General features: G+C 34.4%; 1 protein-coding gene across 1 annotated transcript in view; it reads left to right on the top strand.

Annotated features, from left to right (window-relative positions):
- The first annotated feature begins 14135 nt into the window (after positions 1–14135).
- Positions 14136–24592, top strand: part of LOC141561151 (rab proteins geranylgeranyltransferase component A 1-like) — a 163242-nt gene continuing 152785 nt past the window's right edge. The window contains exon 1 of the mRNA XM_074300322.1: positions 14136–14248. The gene's annotated coding sequence lies outside the window, so the exon portion shown is untranslated. The remainder of the gene's footprint in view (positions 14249–24592) is intronic.

Raw genomic sequence — 24592 nt, 5'->3', positions numbered from 1 at the left:
TTATTATTATTATTTAGGGTACCATCCCTAAAACATTCTTAATAAATCAAAGAGTAACCTGCATAATCCAAGTCTACAAAGAAATGGATTCCATGTTCCATTTAGCCGAACATCATCCATACCATCCCCTCAACATCCAGTTCCCTGTACAGTATTTCTGTAGATGACAACAAACTGGATCAATGAAGGGAGTTTTCTATTCTCAGAGGTCTCTATATTACATTTTTTCTGTATTCCTAAAGCATAATCTTGGTCTCTTCTTCCCACTATATTTGTATTTTTTGATCCCTGTACCTTTCAGAAATATGTATTCTGAGAAATACCAGACTAATAAATCTTAATAAAGAGCCACTGTCAATTCTCTGAACAATTAAAGCTAGTTTAGTCTTTGCTCACTGAGTGCAGAAGAGAGAAAGAAGAGAGAAAAATAGAAGATAGGAGAAAAGAAAAAGAGAAAGGAAAAGAGGATTCTAGAAAAACCTGAAATTATTTCATGTTGGTAACAGAAGGGGCAGCTTAAAACTATAAACAACTTGTTAGTGTAATTTCTAAGCCTTTAAATATTCATTTCGTATGAATAATTTCTTCCAGGGAGACTGTGTCCCATATTATTTCTAAATGCACAGAAAAATTGATTGGTTACTGAATCCAGCTGTATAAACTCTGTTAAAGCACAACTGCCAATGTTTTCCTTTCTGGGTTTATCGATTTCTTGAAACTAGATAATAAATGTCGCTCTGTATTCCTGGCCAACAACAAAATCTAATCCCGTGTGCAGATTTCAAAGATTTTGGAAGAGTAGTCCTGCCAGAAGGCCCATATCTCGTACTGAAAGGAATACAGAGGAATCACAGATGGTTCAGGAACATGCAACAAAGCCAAATTGTAGCATTTTGGTGCTGCCATAATGAGCTTTGTTATCCAATGGGAAAATAGCCCAAAATCTTTATACTCTTGCCCTCAGAAACTTTTGGGCATCCTGCTTCATAAGTTACTTGATCATTTTAAAAATCAATGAAACATCTCTAGTATTTTAAGCTAAGACATAGGATGTATATATATATATATATATATATATATATATATTATATATGTGTGTGCGTGTATATATATATATATATATATATATATATATATATATATATATAATTTTTTAAAGCATCTATGACATTAGCTTGGAGAAAGAAATGACAAACCTCTTTTAGTAACTCTGTCAAGAAAACCCAAGTGAGAACATAAAGAGTCAGGCACAACTGAGTGACAACAAAAATGGCATTAGCTGTGTAACTTTGAGAAAGGAAGTCATTTAAGTTGTTACCAGACAACTTTCTCAGCCTGTCATCAAAGATGAGTTTGTGATGACTCAAAGAAAAGAGATCTTTGCTTGGAGGCTAGGGACACTGGGCAGAATCTCAAATCTGTCACTTATTATCTAAGTTACTTTAGAAAACCTATTTAATGCCTCTGTGTCTCAGTTTCCTTAAGTGAAAAACGAGTGGATTAGACTAAATCAGGAGTCCTCAAACTATGGCCCGCAGGCCACATGTGGCCGGCTGACGACGTTTATGCAGCCCACCAAGTTATGGCAAAATCAGACCGGAAGTGATGTTCGACCTAAACTCACATTAGCAATGCACACTTCCGGCACTGGGCTGAGGTGGCAGAGACAGTGTCCAGCCCTCCAACAGTCTGAGGGACAGTGAACTGGCCCCCTATTTAAAAAGTTTGAGGACCACTGGACTAAATGATGTAAAATGTTCTTTTTTAGCTCTTTCAGAACAAAGGAACAATTTTTGCCTTTCTTTGTCTTCTCAATTGCTTAGCACAGTGCCTAGCACATAGCAAAAACTTAATAAATGCTTGTTGATTGACTGAACCTAAGAATGATTGAGCTTCTTGTATTAATAAAACGACAAGTTTGCCTCCATCACCCTCCCCTCAGAATGCATATAGATATGTTCTTCGCTTTGTAACTATGTGTTAATAATGCTTTGCATCATTTACTTGTTTGTTTCTGTTTGTTTTCAGAATGCCATTTTGAAGTAAAATGATGTTACTATTTCCCATTCACAACTAAATTTAGAAACCTGGTAGATCAATGTGTAGTCACAAGGAAGTCAATTTGACCAAAGAACTTGTGAAATTCTAGCCAGTACACTATTCTTTAAAAGAAACAAATAATTACTTTTCAAGAGAGGATAGAAGAGAAGGGAAGAGAAGAGAAGAAATGTAAATGGAAGGGAAAAGAAGAAAAAGAGAGAGAGAGAAGAGATAGAAAAGAGCAATGGGGAAAGAGAATGGAGGAAAGGGGGGAAGATTGTGGATAAGAGAAAAAGAGAAGGGAGAGAAAAGAAGGGAAAGAAAGGGAAAAGAAGGAGAAAATATGTAAAAGGTGCAAAGGTTAAGAGGGAAACAATGTCCCATACAAGAGAACCACCTCCAATTTAGAGAATTTGAAAGGAAATTTAAAACTAATAGGTTCATTTTTTATTAAAAACAAAACAAAACGTGTTTCTATCATGAATTGCAAATGAAAGCTTGTGGAAAATCTCTGATTAAGCTAAAAGAATGAGGCCCAATAGTTCTGTGCCATGACTCACTGTTGTACATAGTGTTTATCTGCTTCTTGCTGTGCCACATTCTCATGCTGCTTTGGAGCATTTTCTTCCAAATTGGAAGCAGTCTTTCTAAGTGAAAAATCAGATAATGGAAAAAAGTCATTAAAATAAAAAAGGACTATGGAAATGTCTTGGATCATTCCTTCCTTGGGCCCACCCCATGTAATCCTGTTGAGACAAATTATTTTCTTGGATAGGAGAAATGCAGGATGGTCTCTATTAGGGCATCTTGTATACTAAAATACACACACACACACACACACACACACACACACACACACACACACACACACACAATTTTAGATGCCAAGGCTCTGTCTGGCTTCATTTGGCTAACAACATCACAGCTGAATCTCACTTAAAGGAACCAGCATGAACCAAGAGCATTTATTTCAGCAATAATTCCCTTAGGGGGTCTAATGCCTTTGCTTTCTGAGCTTCTGCTACCTCACAGGCAGGGCCCTCCTACTGCAACAGGGAGCTGGAAATTTACATCAAGTGACTGTGTGACCATATGAACAGACTGTGTGATGGTACATTCTAGGAACTGATTCATAAAGATGGGGAGGAGAATTGGGTATTGTTGGATAAAAGGTATGGTGTTTGTTGGGGGTGAGGGGCGGGTTTGGGTCTGGGGGGTGGTGCTGATGAGTTGTAAAATAGCACCTGAGAAAAATAGGACTTAGACACTAATTCTGAGGCCTACAATTGTGGGAGGATGGGGCAGAGTCAGCCGTAGATCAGGACATTTTTACTTGTGAGTTAAGTTATAGTAAATAAAAATAATTACAAAATGCTTTATCAAAATAAAAGCAGTAAAAAAAATCAGAAACATATTCATCACCCATGTTTGTACCTTTCCACTTTAACAAAAGCTCCAATATTAGTTAAAATTAAATTAATTTATAGAATTAATGCCAAACCAAGCCAGTTACCAAGGGATTTCTCAGTACTGCTAGACAATAATAACAAAATACATCTAGAGTAACAAAAGTTCAAGAATATCAAAGGACATAATTTTCAAAGAGTAGGAATGAAGGGGAAATGTCATTATCATTTCTCAAACTTTATTATAGGGGCATATTTTTTATGTTTACATTGAATTTTTTTTTTCAATGTAATGTCCAGACTAGCTCCCTGGAGGATCTCTGGATGAGCCTTGGCCTTAGGTGGAGAAGTGATGAAGGCAGGAGAGCCACCAGGAGGATCTCTGTTTCTGTCTCCATCTTCTGTGTCTCCTGTGTCCAAGTCCTCCTCTGAGTTCTATGAGATCAAGCTCAATCAAGCTCAAGCTTTCATCTGCAGTTCTCTTAGTCCTTAAATACCTCAGTCTGAATGCATCATTACATCTCATTAAGTATATGCCAACTAGAGTGATTATATCATTATATCATACTAGAGTGATTTTATCATTATATCACACTAAGTATATGTGAACTAGAGAACCATTATTTCATCAATCACACTGAGTAAACTCCCTGCTGTAAGTATCCTTGCTTCAAGGATACTTTACCCAGAATTGTCCCACTATCTGTGGTTCTCTACATTTCAAAGCTTTTTATTTTCAAAATAAATTCATAGTTTTCAACATGTACTCTTTAAAAAAAAATTTAGAGGCAATTGGGGTTAAGTGACTTGCCCAGGGTCACACAGCCAGGAAGTATTAAGTGTCTGAGGCCAGATTTTAATTCAGGTCCTCCCGACTTCGGGGTTGGTGCTCTATCCATTACACCAACTAGCTGCCCCTCAACATTTACTTTTGCAAAATCTTGTGTTCCAAATATTTTTTTCCTTCCCTTCCCCCTACCCTTCCCTTAGAAGGCAAGTCATCCAATATATATTAAATATGTACAGTTCTTCTATGCATATTTTCACAATTATATTGCACAAGAAAAATCAGATCAAAAAGGGAAAAATGAGAAAGAAAACAAAATGGCACATATATTTTTCAAAACACATGTAGTACTATTTAAAAATAGAAAAATTATTTGATAGAACATGTTAGGCTAACCAGAGGCAGAAATAATTAAATATAGTAGTCATGTAATTGAAAAAGCAAAGAATATCAGACCACTAGGCATATAAAATTGTAAAACACAGTGGCAGAAATTAATTTAGATCAATATCTTATACCACATATAATAATGATATGTATATGCATAAAATATATGGATAGAAATGCCATAAATTTAGAAAATTGTGAATGGAAACTTTTTTTAAAGTGCATTCCTTTGTAACAGCTTTATTAATGATATATCAGAAAAGGAAGAACATAAGGCATTCACAGAAATATCTCTACCTCCTGTTTCATCTTTTTCTTTTCCTCTCCTGAAGAATTTTGCTGCTAAAACACAAGGAGAGTAAGTCCTAAATTAATACAAATCCTTGTTCTGCTATTTACTTCCTACTATAATCTTGACCAAGTCTTTTGACCTCTCTATCTAGGTTTCATTTGTAAATGAGGGAATCAAAAGTAGATAATCTCTTAGCTGTAAAAAAAAAAATCTTAAAATTTGAACTTGAGGCTTCCAGGACCCAATATAAAGCTTATAAGTAGGCCGAGATTTTGATTGTCAGTTCTACCAGGTACTGAATAAACAATCAAGTATTTTCCTTTTTTAGATACTCTCCTTATTTCTTATTTGTTTTCTTCTGCCTTTATTCATCACCCTTTACCTCAAATAGAAATGAGTAATAAATATCTTTTGTCTTCCTTTATTTTAATAAAGAGCATTTTGTAGTTATATTCACTTATATCCTGAGTGGGTCAATCTTAGTAGGTTGAATTCTTGATGTTTTAGGCAATTTCTTCCTAACTTTTTTTTTTTTTTTTAATTCCAAAATTTGTATTCCTCCCAACTTCAGGCTCTAAGTACTGAACCATGTTCTATTATGTATTAGGACATTATCTGACTGAAGTATACTATCCTACAGAGAATGTGAGTAAAAACTAATCCTCATTAAGAAGGTACTAGTGTGTGTGTGTATATATATATATATATATATATATATATATATATATATATATATATATATATATATAACAACTTATTAACATAAAGGAAGATCATTTCATGTTATCATTATACTAACTTTTTTCTTTTCATTAGTAGATGGGTAACTACAGAATCATTTCTGGGGATATTGAAGCAAAAGGTCAAAGTAGGGTGCCACATTAACTACATCAGCTATCTGTTCAGATTCCCCTCCTCCTTCAGCATAGCTAAAAGATAGTTTGGCATACTGGATAGAATATTAGAATTGAAATAAAGAAGACCTGCATTCAAATACTACCTCAGACACTTCATAGTTTTCACTTAGCTTCAGTTTCTTCATCTGTAAAATGAGAGAGACAATGCTCAATGACATTCTATTATCTCTTGCATCTCGGAATCTATGATCCTATAACAGGTACCTTGATTTGACAAATCAGTCCATAGTAAAATCTTTTTAAATGACCCAGGTGGTTTTAATATTTATTAAATATATTAAAATAGTTTTCTTCTCCCTGCCCTGTTAATCCACTCTGTGATAAGAACAATCACCTGCTTCTCTATATTTTCCTCTTCTTTTGGCTCCAATGCTTGAAAGTATCACTGAAGAAAGTCACAAAATTGTTCTGATTTCAATCATTATAATTTTTGCTGTCATAGCCTCTGATGAGCTCTTACTACTTCTCATAAGTTTTTTTTTTTTTTTTTTTTTTTTTTTAGCACCATTGATTATATACTTCCTTTCCTAGAAAACTTGGATAAATCTTTTCTTTCTAACTTGGAAAGACTTACATGAAGTGAAGTGAGCAGAACCAGAAGAACATAGTGCATAATAACAGCAAGATTCTGGGATGATTAATTATGATAGATTTAGCTCTTCTCAGCAATACACTGATCCAAGACAATTCTAATAGACTCATGATAGAAAATGCCATGGAGACTAAATACAGATTGAAGGATAATATTTTCACTTTTGTGATTGTTGTTTTTTCATTCTTTCTCATGGTTTTCTCCTTTTGTTCTGATTTTTCTTTCACAACATGACTAATCTGGAAACATGTTTAATATGATTGTATGTGTATAACCTATATCAGATTGCTTGTTGTCTTGGGGAAGAAAGGAGAAATAGAAAAAAAAGTAACTCAAAATCTTATAAAAATTAATATTGAAAACTATCTTTACATGCAATTGAAAAAACTACTATTCAGATAAAAAAGAAACACTGCCCCCTCAAATAAACCTTTTATCTTTTTAAATAATAAGCCTATGAATCTCTAAGATATGTCTTTCCCCTATTTCTACCCTCCAGAAAAGGAAAAATCATGCATACTTTCATAAGATATAAATTACTGAATGTATAAAGGCTATCAATCAATCAACAAGCCTTTAACAAGTGCCTTTTATGTGCCAGACACTAGAAATTAAAAAAAAAAAGTAAAATCAAAATAGCTCCTGTCTACAGATAGTTTACATTCTAATGAGAAGGCAACTTATACACATCTAGATATGTATGAGACATATTTTTTAACTGCAAGGTTACTTTAGAGGGGAGATTGAGTATTCAAGGCCAGAAAGAAATTAAGCTTAAAAATAGATACGTTAATACTCTAAAAGTTGGCATATTGGAGAAGAGAGAGAAAGGGAATGCGAAGGTACAAAAGAAGATAATAGAGCCAGGAACTGGAATGATAAAGAAGAATCTCTCATCTGCTGGAACTCATAACTTAATAATAACACATGGCTCTCGTATTTTCCATCTTTGGAATTCATTTACTTAGATAGCTATCTTCTCGAACTATTCAATATACTTCAGACTCAGTATGTCCAAAATCAAATACATTATGTTTCTTTACACTTAAATGTACTCTTCCTTCTGACTTCCCTACTACTCTCACACTGTTGGAGTCACTTATGCTTCAAAATTCAATTATTTTTTATTCTTATTTCTCTGTCACTTTTCATATGTAACTAGTGACCAATACATATTAATTCTATTATCAATTTCAAGTGTTTTAAGTTTTAAATCTAAGAACAATTGTAATGCTCATTTTAAAAAATAAAGCTTCAAAGTCTCTTTCTCCTCTCATTGAGAAGGCAAATGATTTTATATGTTATACATGTTCAGTGGGCAAAACATATTTCCATGTTAATCATGTTGAGAAAGAACAAATAAACCAAAAATAACACTATAAAAAAGTAAAATTCCATCAGTTTTTTTTTCCCCTCTGGAAGTAAATAGTATTTTTCATCACAAATTCTTCTGAATTGTCTTGGATCTCAGAATTGCTGTGAATACCCAAATAATTCACAATTGATCACCATACAATATTTTTGTTACTAATGTTTCCTGATTCTCCTCACTTCACTTTATATTAGTTCATGTAAATCTTTTCAGATTGCCCTGAAAGTATTCTGTTCATCATTTGTAAACATTATTGTATTCTTCACAATTATATGCCACAGTTTAGTCATTCCTCAAATGATGGGCTTTACCTCAATTTGCAATTCTTTTTTACCACAAAAAGAGCTGTCCCAAATATTTTTGCACAGATAGGTCCTTAAAAAAATTTTTTTTGGTACCTGGTTCAATAGTGGTATTTTCTGGCTATGCATAGGATCTGCACAGATTTAAAGCCCTTTGGCCATGATTTCAAATTGTCCTCTAAAATGAGTTAGATCAGTTCACAATTCCACCAACAATGCATTAGTGACCCTATTTTCCCACATCCCCTTCAACATGTCATTTTCCTTTTAAGTCATATTATTAACTTTATTAAAATGATATCCCTTGAATTTACTTCTTTGTTTTTATTCACATAGTTACCACCCTATACAGTGCTGCCAAATTAATCTTCCTTTGGATATAGATCTGACCTACTCTGATGCTTCATCATAGGGTGGAGATGATTCTATGTTCTTGAAGATTTTCATTGGTGCATAAGGTTTGGTATGTTCTACTCACCTGGATAGGCTTTTAATACAGAACAAAGAGCTAATCAATAGTGCCAAATGCTATAGAGATATCAAGGAGAATGAAAAGTGGAAAACCTTTGAAGTTCATCTGAGTACTAGCTTAGCTAAGCTTAGATATGCTCATTACCAGTTTATCTTCATGGTGATTTTGGTGGGGGAGGGCTCAGAGCAACTTTCCAAGACTTTCTATTGTAGATTATTTGTGATCTGTGTCAATAGTTGAAGTACTCATACTAAGAAAAAATATATACAGATCTACTCATGCTGTTCTTTTTTCTCCCAAACCTTATGTGGATCCCTACTTTCTGCTATATAAAATCCTCACTCTTTTTCTTCCCAGATGGTATTTTGAGATGTTAACACAAATAAACATGTGCCAAACAGTTTACTCATTTTGTTCACTCCACAGTCTATCACTTGGATTGGTGATTTTGATGTCAAGCTGAGCTGCTTTTCCCACAATAACTTCATGGTTTTTAGAGGAAAGTTTGTGTTCAATCTCCATTTGTTGCAAATTAAGAAGACTTCTCTTTGTCAAGTACCAAATTTTTCTTGAGAGCACTGGATAGTATGAGTATTTTGGGCATCAAAATCTGATTCTTTCATTGTCTTCTCCCCATGGAGTTGAAGGGGACAATATCTCTTTGACTTATGCTAGTCTTATGCATAATGTTCATATACTGTATTGGATAAACTTTTTTGATATTTTTTATTATTTTTTACTTCATAATAGATTTGAGAACAAAAATAATTCTAGTGAAGAGATGGTAGCCTCTTATGCCAAGGAAGAAAAGGAGAAGAAAAACAACTACCTTACTTTTTCAATGTTTGCTCACATGATTCTCTTCAACATAATCTTCATGTCAGCTATATTGAACCATTAGCTTCCTCCAGATATGAGCCATACTTCACTTCCCCTGTGATTCTGCTCACTCTTTTTCCTCTGGAAAAAAAGTTGTGACATGTGTTTTATCTTTCCCTATTGAATGCTTATGTATTCTTCGAGATCCAAAACTATTTCCTTAACAGAGTCTTTCCTGGTCTTTCTCAGCAAGAAATTATCTTTTGTTCATCAGCCTTTACATACCAGACTTTACTTATACCCTCTCATGGACTTGTCTTATTCTATTTCTATATACTCATACATACACACCTATACACTATTCTATATATTCACACTAGATTGTAAGTACATGTAGGGTAGGAACTATGTTTTATTCAATTTTTATAATAATAACAAGAATATTATATAGCTTTTATATAGCAACTTTAAAGTTGCAAAGTGCTTTGGGAGAAGAAAATAAGCACTTATATAATCACTATTACATGATAGGCACTGTACTGTCTTCTTCATTAATATAATTTCATTTAGTCAACACAAAACCCTTTGAAATAGGTGCTGTTATCACCCCCAGTTTATAGTTAAGGAAACAGGCAAGTAGAGGTTGTGTGAATTTCCCAATACTATGCATCTAGTAAGTACCAAAAGCTGGATTTGAACTTAGGTTTTTTTCTTGTCCCAGGTCCACTATACCAGTTACTGACCTCTTAGAGCAAATCAAGACCAACAACATTAGATATTAGATATTAGATATTAAACATTAGATATTAGATAACAACAAAATTAGATATTTGCCTCAATATAAGGACATATTTCATAATAATTAGAGCTTTACCATTAATGGAATGGACTTAGATAATCAAAGTCTTCACTCAGTGATAGTTTGTTGGGGACAAATTATAAGAGATTCAAACTTTGGATAGTGAAGATTTCAACCACTAAGATTCCTTTTTACTTACTCCCCCCCCCACTATAATTCCATGAATTGATTTGAATTAATTAAGACACATTTTCTTGAATAAGCCTAAATTTGCTTTTGTCCTCTATCCTTCCAAAAACCAGTGCTGATAAGAGAAGCAAGATTTTTCTTTTTCCCCCCTCTAGTCAAGTTTTCACAATAATAAGAATTGGTGAAAGTTACTATTTGTAATCAAAAGCTTTTCATTTCACACAAATAATCTGGGTACATACAGGAGCAAATTATATTTTAAGCCACAGTCAACTCCCTAATGCAGCTATAACAAAGACATATTTTCCTTGTATTTGGAAAATTAAGTTTATGAACCACATTTGTATCTCTTAGCAATATATGAGATTCAGAATGCCAGTTTAAGACAAAAGACACAGATAGAGCTGGATCACAGATATTTTTCATGCTGGTGGTAATCTCAAAATAGAATCATTTGCAGAAAAAAAAATTCAATCATCTTTGTTTTATGTTTTTATCACCAAGGAAGGGGAAAAATGCAATTTTCTCAAACTCTGCAAATGTTTTCTCTAGGATTTCACTTTTAATTATATCAATTTTTCTCTGTTTCCCAACAGAGGAAAAAATGTTTGTGACTCAAAAAAGTTGACATATGCAAACAAAACTTTTATCCTACCTTTTAAGATGACACATATAGCTTATATTTAATTATATGTGTATGTTATTTCTTATTTCCTTTCAAAATGTCAGACATCCCTTTTTATACTTTTTACTTTTATTACACACACACACACACACACACACACACACACACACACACACACCATAGCAAAACTTTTACCCAGCTTAAATAGGAGTCAACTAAATTCCACTTCATTCAAGGACCTTATATAAGCAATTTCAGATTTTAAAATCCAAGCTGGGGGTCACAGTTAACCCCCATTCTCACATCACCCTTTCCACATATCAAATAGGGGGGGAAAAACTCAGGATACTTAGACTGTTGAAGTCCCTTTCCCTGAGCTACACAGTCCACATAACTCATAGTATCCAGATTTAATTACTCAAATTGTAACTCTGTACTTCCTTGTTCTGGTCTTTTCAGTTCTTGTTCAGTTCAGTTGTTCAGATGTTGATCTTCCTTCCCTTCCCTCTTCAACACTGTCATTGCTTTGAGATCTGAACAATATCACCTTTTCTCTCTAGTTTGGGTGTCCTACTTCTTTAGTCTCTCATTATTACTGTGATGCCATCACCTGCTAAGATAAAGTACCTGACACTAAGGCTCTTTCTTGAATTGAACTGTCAGACATTCAAACTCTACTACACAGAGCATGGTTCAGATAAAGTGGTTACATTTTTCTAATGTCAAACTTGTGTTTGCCTAAAAGAGTTTTTTTTTAAAAAAGATTATTTTACAGAAAATTCACACAAGACAAACACTCACATGAGGTCAGAAGAAACAATTACAAGAACTTTCTCCAGGTCTTCCCGAAGAATATTGGTATTGATTGTGAGACTTGGAAGACAATGGCATAGTACAGCTCAGAGTGGTCTGCCTGCCTCAAAGAAGGGGCTGTACCTATAAACAAAGCAGAATTGTAGTAGTTCAAATGAAAGACAAAATGTACAAATTTTCAAAATATCTCCATCTTAAATGTTCATATAAACTATTTGTGCCTGATCTATGGTTGAATCTTCTGAGCTTGAATTGGACTGATTGGCCACAGTCACACACACTATATGTTGACCTTGACATTGTGACATTTTGGTTCTCTTTGACTATGAAGGACAACAGCAGAGATGTCATTACTAATATAATACTTCCTTCACTACTAATATAATACTTCCATTTTTTTCTATTGTCTATCTTCTTAGGGAAGTGTAATAACTTTCCTGAGGAGAAAGCTGGAGTCAACATGCCTCAGAACTTGTCAGTACATTTCTAGCTCTTCTATTAGTTAATCCCATGGGACTAGGTACAATGATTATTCTTCTACCCCACTTACTCACACCTTCCAACATCTCCAGCCCTCATTCTTAGCAGAGACAAAGGTATTTCATTCTTTTCTACCAACCTTAGGATGTTGGCTGTGTGCCCATCCCACTCCCAGAATTAGTACTTCCCTTTGAATATTTTTAAACTGGAAAAAAATCTTCAAATTCTTTTTTATTTGCCTTTCCAATTCTCATCATGAGCTTGCTCTCAGGAACCAGTGAAGGAGAAATATCTGTATTTTATTATCCCTCTCCTATAGATTTAGCATATTATTAAATTCTTTGTGTTTGTTCAGTAAATGACCACTTCTTTTTCTTTTCTTCTTTTACAATTTTAAAACTTTTTAATTTTCAAAAGATATGCATGGATAATTTTTCAACATTAACTCTTTCAAAACTTGTGTTCTAATTTTTCCACACATCCCCTTACTCCTTCCCCTAGATAGCAAGTAATCCAATATATGTTAAACATGATAAAAATATGTTAAAACCAATATATGCATACATATATTTACAATTATCTTGCTGCACAAGAAAAATCAAATCAAAAAGAAAAAAATGAAAAAATAAAATACAAGCAAACAGCAAAAATAAGAGCGAAAATGCTATGTTATGATCCACACTCAGTTTTCATAGTCCTCTTTCTGGGTATAGATGGCTCTCTTCAAGGCTAATTTCTTAAGATTAGGAAAGAAATAAAAAAGAAGAAAAGAAAGTGAACATTTTTTGATGTTTTAAAAGTTCAAGGACTTCACATCTTCCTTCCTTCTTCTAAGTTTCTTACTCCTGCTTTAAAGATTCTGTTAACTTAGCAATCACAAACAGTATCTCAAGGACTTAATATATTTCTTAATATTGTGAATCACAACTAGTTCTAGTTTCTCAAAGGTTATACTATCAGAGGATAAGCTCTAATCATTCTAAACATAAAGATTTTGAAAGTGCTTCTATTGATTGAAGGCTGCTATCCTACTTAAATGTAAAGAGGCCCACCATCAGAAGGTAAGCTGTCAAGTAACAAATTTCTTTAGCAACTTTCTTCTAAAACCCAGTTTCTTAAACTATGATACTATGAGACTCCATACAGGATCTTGCAATTGAAAGCAGAAGTTACAAAGTTGTGATTTAGTATCCTATTTTATATATTTATATACCCAGAGTCATGTAAAAATTTCTCAGACAAAAAGGGTATGTGAATGGAAAAAAAAATTTATGAAGCCTTGCATCTAAAACAATATGGAGTTGCTATCTGTATTAATAGAGGGAGCACAAATCATTGAAATCATAAATCTTTTGAAATAGTTAAGGAGTGAATTTTAGATACCTGTAACTTTTTCCTTTCCTTAAGCTGAAATAAAGGGTCACATTTTCAAAAGAAATACTGTGCTGAAAAAATTGTACATTGGGTTTTCAAAAGAGTAAATTTTAGTATTTCAATAAGATAATTAGGATTTTCAATAAGGCAGATAGGTAATACAGAGATAAAGTGCTGGAGACCAGGAGCCAAGAAGGCCTAAATTCAAATCCCAACTCAGATACTTATTAGCTAAATCACTTAATCCACTTTTCCTCATTTCCACATCTGCAAAATGAGCCACCAATGATAACTATGGCAAATAAATTATCAGTAATTTTGAAGTAAACTGACAATCAAATTAGTTGGGAAATAACTTTGACTGGCTCAGTGTAGAAACAGATCTAAGTCATCTGTTGTGATCAGCTTCCTAGGGCTGGCTCCTGCGCTTCCGCTCTCCCCTCCTGCTGCACAGGAGACTCAAACTAAGCCCGCGTCTCTAGGGCGCAACTGATTGGCTGAGGGAGATTTGGAAACAGACCGGAAGACCTCCGCAGAGGGGGACATCACAGGCTGCTGAGGAAGGGACTGCATTTCAGGCGGGTAAGAAAGAAGCCACTTCTAAAACATCGCGGGTGGGAGCGTTGGGGAGTGCTTTTAGAGGGTATTGTTCGCAATTCCACCGGAAGCTCTACACAGTCCGGGTGCTGAAGGATACCCTTGTTAGAGGGTATTTTTTGTATGCTTTGATTAATAAAGTTTGTGTGCACTGAGAAGTGTTAGTCTAATTAGTGTTCCTGTCACACTAGTTAGCATAATCAGAGGTAAATTGGAGTACATTATATTACACGGCCCTAATCTTATAAAAAGGGTTAATTCTTAATCTATACCTCCTACTCCCATTTACCACTCCTACCCCCGTGAGACATTTATGATTCGATTTTAAGGAAGTCTTTGAATTTGGATACACTTCTGTTTTCACTAATCCTCCCACTAATCCTATGTAATTTGTTTAGACAGTGTGTCTGTGCGGTTTATTTTGTGCATTTAAAACTATTATTTTGTGAAAGGGTGCATAGGCTTTACAAGGCAGTTGAAGGGGTCCGACAAGAGTGGAAATAGTGCACAAACCAAAGTAACTGAAAGAAAAGAAAGGAATTGAACACAGCCCACTACTGGAATGAAGTTGTGAAAATCAGAGTTTGTTGCAGTCCAGTTTTGAACTGAGAAGTAAATGATAATGTTCAGACAAGAAAGCATGAAAAACCCAAGAGTTGGGTTGGGGAACAGAGGAAAAGACTATAGGGATGGATACTAGAAAATTAATGTAAAAAATAGCATTGTCACTGAGAACTGGAGAGAAGGTGGATTAAAAGCAGACTGTTTTTACATCTAGGAGGATAAATCTTAGAAGACATGTGAAAAATCATTCTTCAAAGTGTAGGTGACATCTCATAGAAAACTTTGAACTATGTTCTTTTTAGATTCAGTTCTACCTGTGTTTCATCTCCACCCCCCACTCCCCAGTTTTTAGTTAAGAGTTGGGCTTTCTCATGATAAGAGATACTTGCTGCTTCTTCCCTAGTGGAAATCAAAAGCTCATATCAGCTTGCCATTACTGTGGAGGGACAATTTTAAACTACAAGCAGTATGTCTCATCCCACCATTGTGCCCTCTGGCTTTTGGCCTATTTCAGGAAATGAATTGAAAGGATTTTTTCTTAGTACCATATGTATTTATCGAAAGATCCAGAAGGTGTTAATAAAACTAAATTTAGAAATACATTTATAATAATAGATTGCATCTATTATTTTTAGAAAGCATTCTTTATAAAACAGTATTGTGAAGCTGTTAATGTGACTTATTATCCTCTCTCTATAGATGCAGAAACGGGCATTGAGAGGTTACAAAGATATATAGCAAGGGATAGAGATGAGATTCTGTTTGAAATAACTGATCTTGACATGAAAGACAAGATGAATATCATTATTAGTTTCATTGCATTAGTTACATTTCTTTACTTGGCAACTTGTACAATTTAATTGACCATTTCCCAGTAAATTCTTCCCCCCCATCCATTTAAAAGCCTGATTCCTACACAACTATTATATCATATTTGACTGACTAGTCCATCATTTTGTGTTCTTTATCATACAGAGCGGTCAATAACATTATTAGGCTATTCTACTGCCGGTTTCACAAGTATGGATGGTTAAATGATTGAAACACCACATTGGGGGATATAATTAGTCATTGTCAATTTATACATTACAATTCAGTGATACCGTTATATACAAGATTTACAATGGCATATTGTTAAAGCATTAAGGGACTGTCTATTGTCTGTTGTGTCTTTGCCTATGTATCCACAGTCCCTACCACAGTAACTTGCCTAATGCATATTAGGAATTCAAAAAAAATTATGAACTATTGATTTTGCACACATACTCATTGATTACACAGGCATATGCTGTCATATATATGGACTCCTTACAGATCCTAAATTTAATATAAGGGCTTTAGTTTATAGTATATGATGGGTTCCTATAGAACCCATTTACAGGAATGTTAACATGGTTCTTATACTCATCTTTTTTTTTTCTATTAATATGGCTAATGCACCCTATATGTTTTGTTAGGTCTGTTGAGATTCTCTGCTCAAACTTGTTTGCTAGTTATTCTCTGTACATGACATTTGATATTCTACCTCTAGGTTTTTGCTCAAACGTGTCTGAAAAGTCCTCTCTCCTTGTCTCTGTCTCTTGGAATTCCTAGATTTCTTGACAATATAGCTTATAATTCACTTAATAAAACTGTCCTTTTATCATCTTTTCTCCTATTATCAGCTGTTAACATTGTCTACTTTCTATTTATATTTGTATTCTTAATTTTGATCTTTCTATGTTGCATCATTTTACATGTATTTATTTATATATATACATTGGGAGCAGGTAGGTGGCACAGAGTTCCAGACCTAGGGTCAAAAAGACATCTAAATCTGTCTCCCTGAGATCAAATCTGGTATCTGACATTTAGGATCAGTGTGATTCTGGGCAAGTCATTTAACCCCATTGGCCTCAGTTCCTCATCTGCAAAATGAGGTGGAAATGGAAATGGCAACTATTCCAGCATCTCTGCCAAGAAAATCCCCAATGGAGTTACTAAGAGCTGAATATACAATAATATTTTCACAATGAATTCTTATCCTTCTCGCCAATTAGAATTGAAGTTTCTTGTGGATCTAGACTGTTTTGTCTTAGTATTTCTCAGGAATGAATATTTATTGAATTGAATGGGAAACCCTGATCTTCAAATCAATTCTTTACTGATCATTAGAAACTCTTAAAAATCAGCCATTTAAAATCATACTGAAACTATGAATTAGGAAAGTCAAAGACAGGGAAAGTCAAATTCCGGTACTAACACATCTGAGCATTAGATAAATAAGAATTTAAGAGAGAAAAACAAACAAATAGGGAGGGGGAGCAAAACAAAAATGTTCAGATTCAGCTGTGGGAGAAGTGATTTAAACTAAAATTCCAATCTAATAAGTCTACTACTGAAAAGCTGTTGTTTAGATTGCTCATATAGAGCTACCCTCAACATCTAAGAAATCTAAATAAATAGACTAAACAGAGTAATAGTAATTACTCTGCTCACAAAAATCTCCATGACGTCTTGCTGGAGGAGAAAATGAAAAGCTTGAACATCTGTGAGGTTCAACCAGAGTTCATTCAGCATGGAGAGAATGAGAAGCTTTTCCCCACAAAATCATAGATGCAGGTCAGGACAAAAACAAACCATTTAGTGACTAGGAGCAAGACAGTGGAGAACTTTTCAGCTCAGGCCAAGGAAAATAAACACAGTCCATGCACTGAGGCATAGTATTGACATCTGTTCATGCTGAGATCTATACTTCTTCTCTCTTACATAATCAAATAAGGGGTCAGGTTATTCCTTGCTTTTCCCACATCCTCTGCTCCCCATCTAAAGAAAGGGCAGACTATTCCAATCTGAAGCTGAAACATTGAGCTACTGGATTCTTGCAGTTTCTGTTAAAAGGAACCTCTTGACATGAGTTCTATAGCCATCTGGTCATTTCTAAAAATTAAAAAAAAATTAAAAAAACAAAAAATTTTTAATTTTAAAAATAATCATGCCTCTGGTCTATTTGAAGAAAATATACAATTTTCAAAAATGCTCATATTTGTGTATAATATCAAGTGATCTCTCCTTGACCACAGAATCAAAAACTATAAACAGCAAAATTATGAATTGTGTTGAATTCAATCCAGCAATTCTCTTAAAAGCAATATATATTTATATATGTATATATATATATATATATGTACATGTATATATATACATATGTATGTATATATATATATATATATATATATATATATATATTGATAGTAATTGAGAATATAAAGATGGATATGACAGACCCTTCTCCAAAGGGAGGAAATAAATGAATGGATGTGAATATACCTATGATATAGATGGGCAAAATGAACATGTGTTCAAGACTTTTTCCTCCTTCACTAATGACATGTTCTGGTATGCACTAAAAAGCTACCTTAATCCCAATTCTCATCATCTAGAAATATTGATTGGGAATCCAGGTGTCTTAGACACTGTACTAAATTCTGTGCTAGGGGATGCTAGCCTTAAAAAATTCCATTAGAGACTTGTCTTTTTAGGTGAAGACATCATTTAAAAAAATATAATTAAAATTCCATCAGTTACTCACATATTGGTATGAATTGGTTTGTTAGTGTCACTCAAACTTGAGAGGTATCTAAGATCAGGTTTGGGAGGAAAAGGAAAATGAGAGAAATAGTTGTCTAGAACCCAGTATAGTATGGAGATATAGACTTAAAGAAAAATCAGGAAGAATCTTGAAAATTGAAGTTGAGTCAATATTTCTTTCTGATTTAACCTTCTTGACTGTACCTGTGTGTGAGCTAGATAGCATAATGTCATTAAAATTTAATGCATTTCTTTATCAAATATTTGTTAAGTAACAAACCAGAAAAAAAAAAAAAAGATGAAAAAAAAATAGAGCCTCCTCCCTTCATTGTAGGGGTACAAGAATACTAGGAGAATGGAAAAATGACATCTACATCAGCTGAGCCTTACCTGATATTAGAGAGCTCGTTCACCCCTAATGTGCCTTATTGTCATTATTATCAAAATTCTGTCCCCCTTCCTCAGATTAGTTGAAATGAAGTTTTCTAGGAGCCACAATCAGCAGAGACACTTCCATAAAAAGCCTTTGAATCATTATAGAATTTGGGGGATGATTCAGCTCAAAATTATTAATATTGGTCCTTCCTTATTTCTGTAGCTAGTAAATTACACCCTACAGCTTCTTGATCCGTGTGTTTCAACATCATTGAATTTAAAAACATATATTCCATGATTTTTCTTCATCTTAATCAAGTGTGGAGCTCTGCTTCCTCATTCCTTATCGTCTTCTTTTTTTACTATGAGATCTTTATTTCCAAGATATGATCTGCTCTTGAAACTGTGTTTGCACTTTGTAATTACTTTTTTTTTAGATGTCCATTTTCTTGGGATGTGTTTGGTTTGAAACTGTCAGATTCTTCAGACTTTTTCTGTTGTTTCATCCCTTGCAGTAGATGTTTCTGTGCATGTTATAACTTTTCATGACAGTATATCTTTGATGCCATGCTCACCATATGTGTTGAAGATAAAAAATGGTTAGTTGTCCTTCATTCTTGAAGAGGGCCAAAATGACATTACTATGTTAGAATCAAGTTAGTGTTTATGACTGTGGCTGAACAATATGATACAATATGAGCTAAGAAAGCTCTGCCACAGGTTAAACCTTTGAATCTTGGAGTAGATTTTTGAACTTTGCGTATTTTGTGTTTCTTCTGAGTTCCTTTAATTCTGCTTTGCTCATAGTACACATAATCCTTTTCTGATGAGAACTCTCTGCTAGTTTCTCCCATGTTGGATAATCAATTATAAATTTCCTAGGAGAGATTTTCAGAGTGTCCTTGTATCACTTTTTCTGAACACCTTGTGAATGCTTGCCCTGTGTGAATTCTCCATAAAATAGTTTTTCTGGCAAGAATACATTTGACATTAGAACAATGTGGCCAGCCCTCACAAATTGTATTCTCTGCAATAGAATTTGAATGCTTGGCAATTTAGTTCAAGAAAGGACCTCAGTGTTCACTATCTTATCCTATCAGGTGATTTTCAGAATCTTTCTAAGACAATTCAAATGGAAAGGATTCAGTTTCCTGTTATGGGGCTGGTAGACTGTCCAGGTTTCACAGTCATGCAACAATGAGGTTGGCACAACAGCTCTGTAACTTTCAGTTTGGTAGTCAGTGTAATAATACCTCTCATTTCCCAGACTTTCTTTCAGAGCCTCCTAATCACTGAGCTAGTTCTGGCAATGCATGGGTCACCCTTATTATCAGTGTGGACATCCCTGAAAAGTATGCTGTCAGGGTAAGTGAACTTCTCCACAGCATTCAGAACATATCCATTTATTGTAACCGATGGTTCCACATATGTATAGTGCGGTCCTGGCTGATGGAGGACCTGTGTTTTCTTGGTGTTCATTGTTAGGCCAAAATTAGAAGAGAACCAGTCTATATTTTGATGCATCTCACCTTCAGAAGCTGCTTTGAATGTGCAATCATTTGCAAACAAAAATATAATGTACCCCCTCCACTTTAGTTTTGGCTTTTAGCTTTTCAAGTTGAAGGATTTACCATTAGCATGGTATTGACTTTAATGCCATCTTTGCCCTCATTGAAGGCATTTGACAACATGTCTAAAAATATGCTAAAAAGCATGGGAGCAAACATATGGCCTTATTTTACTTCACTGATAACTGGTAAATCTTGAGTACATGGTCCATTTTCTAGAACCTGGGCAAGTATGACATCATGAAAATGATATACTATATTGATGAGCTTTGAACATCCAAATTTTGATATAATTTTCCATGAGCCACATCGACTGACAGTATCAAAGGCCTTGGTCAGATCTACAAATGCTGTATGCAGTCCTCTGTTTTGCTCCTGGCATTTTCCCTCATGTGGTTGTGTAGTAAATACTCTATCAATTGTTCTTTGGGTCCTTCTGAAGCCACAATGGTTCTCTTGTAGATGACTTTCTTTCAGGTGTTGGATCAGCCTATTAAGGAGGACTTTGGCAAAAATCTTGCCAGCAATGATGAAGAGAAAGACCTCCTCCCCCCTTCTTAGGACAATCTATTCTCTTTACTTTTATAGAGATGGACAATGGAGGCATCCTTGAACTCCTGAGGTATAACCTCCTCTTGCTATAGAATCTGGAAATTTTCAGTCAGCTTTTGCATGAGCAATGGATCTCTCACCTTACAAATCTCAGCTGGAATGTAGTGCAGGAGAAACTGAGGCAGGATAGAGATTAGAGAGTATTTAATAATTTATTTAAAGGGAGAGATTTACTAGAACCAAATGTACCCATGGTTTGGTCCCAGGGCTGAATAAGACTATTGTCTCCAAGAATCCAGCAAACAATGTGAGTTCTCAAAGACCTATATACCCATATCTCAGACTCAAGGGGTAGATTGAGGCAGGGGCAAAGTCAGGGTGCTGAGAGCAGGAATGGGACTCTGACAGGGTGGAACAAACCACAGGAGATGGGGATGACATAATGGGGGGAGGAACCCGGAGATGGGGAGAGGCATCTTGATAAGACAGTATCTGATATTCTGATAGTTTGGGATAGGGAGAGGCATTCTGATATTCTAAAACATAAGATCTTTTATCCTTATTAAATATTCTGATTAAGAGGGAGGGATGGCTTTACAGGATTGAGCAGAACAATTATAAACTGAGGCAGAACAATTAGGGAAACCAAGGCAGGACAATCTAGGGAAACTGAGTCAGGATTATAAAAGAGAATTCTGGCATAACAGAATAGAATCAGAACTAGGTGCTTTGCCACATGAAAATAGCCTAATAGCATTCAAAACCTCTTCTTCAGCTGGAACTTCACTATGGGGCTCACTGATTTCAATCTAAGGTAAATGCTCAATAGCTTCAGCATGGATTGATGATGGTCTATTGAGAACACTATGGAATGTTCAGACCATCTCTCAAGAGTCATCTAATCACCAATCAATGTAGCTCTATCAGCATTGAGCAACTAAGATGCACCACAGGTTTTTGACCATAAATAGCCTTAAGTGCCACAGAAAAGCACTTTAGATTGTTACTATTAGCATAAAACTGAATTTCAGCAGATAAGAATAAAAGCTCCTTGAAGGCAGGGATTTATTTTATTTTTGTCTTTGTAGTCCTCACACATACCACAATACATATTACATAGTAAAGAATAAATGCTACTTGAATTTGAAACAAAGCAAACCAAACCAACACTTCATGTTAGTGGAGAAAATAGAAGTAAAACAAAAATTTTCAGCAGTTCTGAGTTTTCCCAGTCACCAGTGGAATGAAACAAGGCTGTTTACTTGTTTATGACAAATATTTTTAAAAGTTATACAAAACCAAAATGCACCATCTACAGCGAATGATATATACAATTTTGCATAAGGGAGAGAATATTACTGATTCTTCCTTACGTAGGAAAAGAAGAATCAAGACAATTGTTATTATATTTCTACTTTTTTTCATTATCTAAAGTATATTCTAAACAAAGCTCAAGGAAAATGTGTTAATTTTTCTGGTAAGCAGACAGCATTAAAATTGTTTGTTTTCTATAAGTTATTTGAATATGAGAAAAGTTAATTAAAAAGTATAGAGGAAGTTAGATTTAACTAAATTCGAGTCTCAAATAGTTATTGAAACTATCTGGTGCTACAACTTATTTAATAATGGAAGACCATTAATCTTTGATAAATAGGGTTTCTCTCTCTCTTTTTTTTAATCATCCCTTACTCGAAAGACTTTGGTCCCATAGCTGAAAGTGGTAAGACTAATTAATGTGGCCAGTTCTTTAAATTCATCTTGGCCAGGTTATGTGACCTTCATTCTTTAGCAGGATGTTACTTCTTTCCTTTCCTATTTCTTTCTTTCCTTCCTTCCATCCATCCTTTTTAAATTAGCACAAATAATGATTTCTGTACTCCCCAACCAAGTTCCTAAAATGAATAAGCAATTAACACCATGGAAATAATCCCTTTCTCTTACCAACTCCAGAGGAAATCTAGAAGAAGAATAGAATAAGAATTTTCTTTAAAAAAAAAAAAAATCTATTCTTCAGACGACATTGCTTAGACTCTTTTTCTCACTGAAGGGTGTGTTAAAATGGATCATTAAAATTTTCACTCTGTCCTTTCACAATTAATGAATATGGTAACATTTTTGAAAATTATTACCATTTTGCAGATATAATGTAAACAAAAAATTCAGAGGTATTTCCTACCATATAAAAAGGGAGCTTGAGATTTTTTGTCAGTAGATCAAAAGTCCTTGTAGCAGCAGAAGCAGGGTGTGATAAAACTAGACCTTGATGATAGATTAAGTGCTTTAAGCTTTGTACTGTTCTGTGGCAGAGAAAGAAACAGATTATCTACTTTATAAGAGGCTGACCAGATGGGATTTGTAAATCAATGTTCCCTTTTTTCCTCTTTAAAAAAAATGTTTTATTATTGCCTTTATTTATATACTATTTATTTTCCCTTAAAATCCCTTAACCAAATAAAGAAAAACATTTAGTGAAACAAAAACAAACAGAAGGGATAATAGTTAACAATGTATACAATGTTCCAAATTCAGTTCCTTACCTCTGCTACTGAGATTTAGCAGCTATGTTTATGTTTCTTCAATTATCCAGGAACAGGATTATTGTTGCTATTGTTTGTCTTCATTCTCAAAGAGGACCATAACATTAGGGAGATGATGCTGTGACATGTAAATGAATTGGATTTAAGAAAGGGAAGGCTGAGCAGGTCACCTGCCTCAGTTTTTCCTTCAGAGCCATCTGGTCCAATGACAAGTTATAGATCAAGACTGGAGATGGTTCTGGAAGCAGTGGGAGATCTTGCCCTTTTTAAGCTAAGATCTTTCAATAGTCTCAGTATGACTTGAGGCAACATCTATTCAGTATTTAAGGTTACATAAGAAGTGACACACAAAAAATGGCTTCTTTTACCTAATCACAAACAAAGCAAAACAAAACAAACCACAAAGTCCAATCTGGAAAAATTCCTTCAAGGTTTCTGGCAAAACAGAAACAAATGCTATTTATATTCACTCTGAGTCATCAGTCTGGGCCCAAATAGTGACCAATTGGGGATTTCAATTAATTGGAGTTTGATTCTCTTTTGATGTCTTCATTTATAATATGGTATCATTGTGTGTATTGTTTTCTTGGTGTTGGATATATCATTCTATGTGAGTTCATAAAAGTGTCCCTAAGGTTTTTTTTGAATTCCTTATGCTTATTGTTTCTTGTGGCACAATAATATTTCAGTATGTTCATTTATCATGGGTTCTTACCTCAGGATCTGGAACTCTACCCATGAGAAAAGAGAAGGGCGTCAAGTCACTGAAGCCAAGAGCCTAAGTTGGAGTAGAGAAGTTACTTAGTGAGTGGTATAGTAAAATGGAGGAAAAAAAAAAAAAAAAAAGCACTAAATTTATAAGCAAAGGACCCGGTGGTTCAGATCCCAGTGTTTGATACTTACTGGTTGTATAATCTTTGGTGAGTCACTTTCTGAGGTAATATGTTAATAATGGATAGAGTGCTGGACTTGGAGCATAGAATATCTGCTTCTTTTATTTGCTAGTTTGTGTGACTGAGAGAAATTCCCTTAATTTTGCAATTTTCCTGAGCTTTGATTCCTCATCTCTAAATTAGGGGTCTTGGACTAGATAGATTCTAAGTGTCTCTACAACACTATTTTTATGATTCTATCATTTATGACCTCCAGTCCTCAGTATATAA

Source organism: Sminthopsis crassicaudata, chromosome 3, assembly GCF_048593235.1.
Source record: "Sminthopsis crassicaudata isolate SCR6 chromosome 3, ASM4859323v1, whole genome shotgun sequence".
NCBI classification, from domain to species: domain Eukaryota; kingdom Metazoa; phylum Chordata; class Mammalia; order Dasyuromorphia; family Dasyuridae; genus Sminthopsis; species Sminthopsis crassicaudata.
This window is presented reverse-complemented; position numbering and strand designations above follow the sequence as displayed.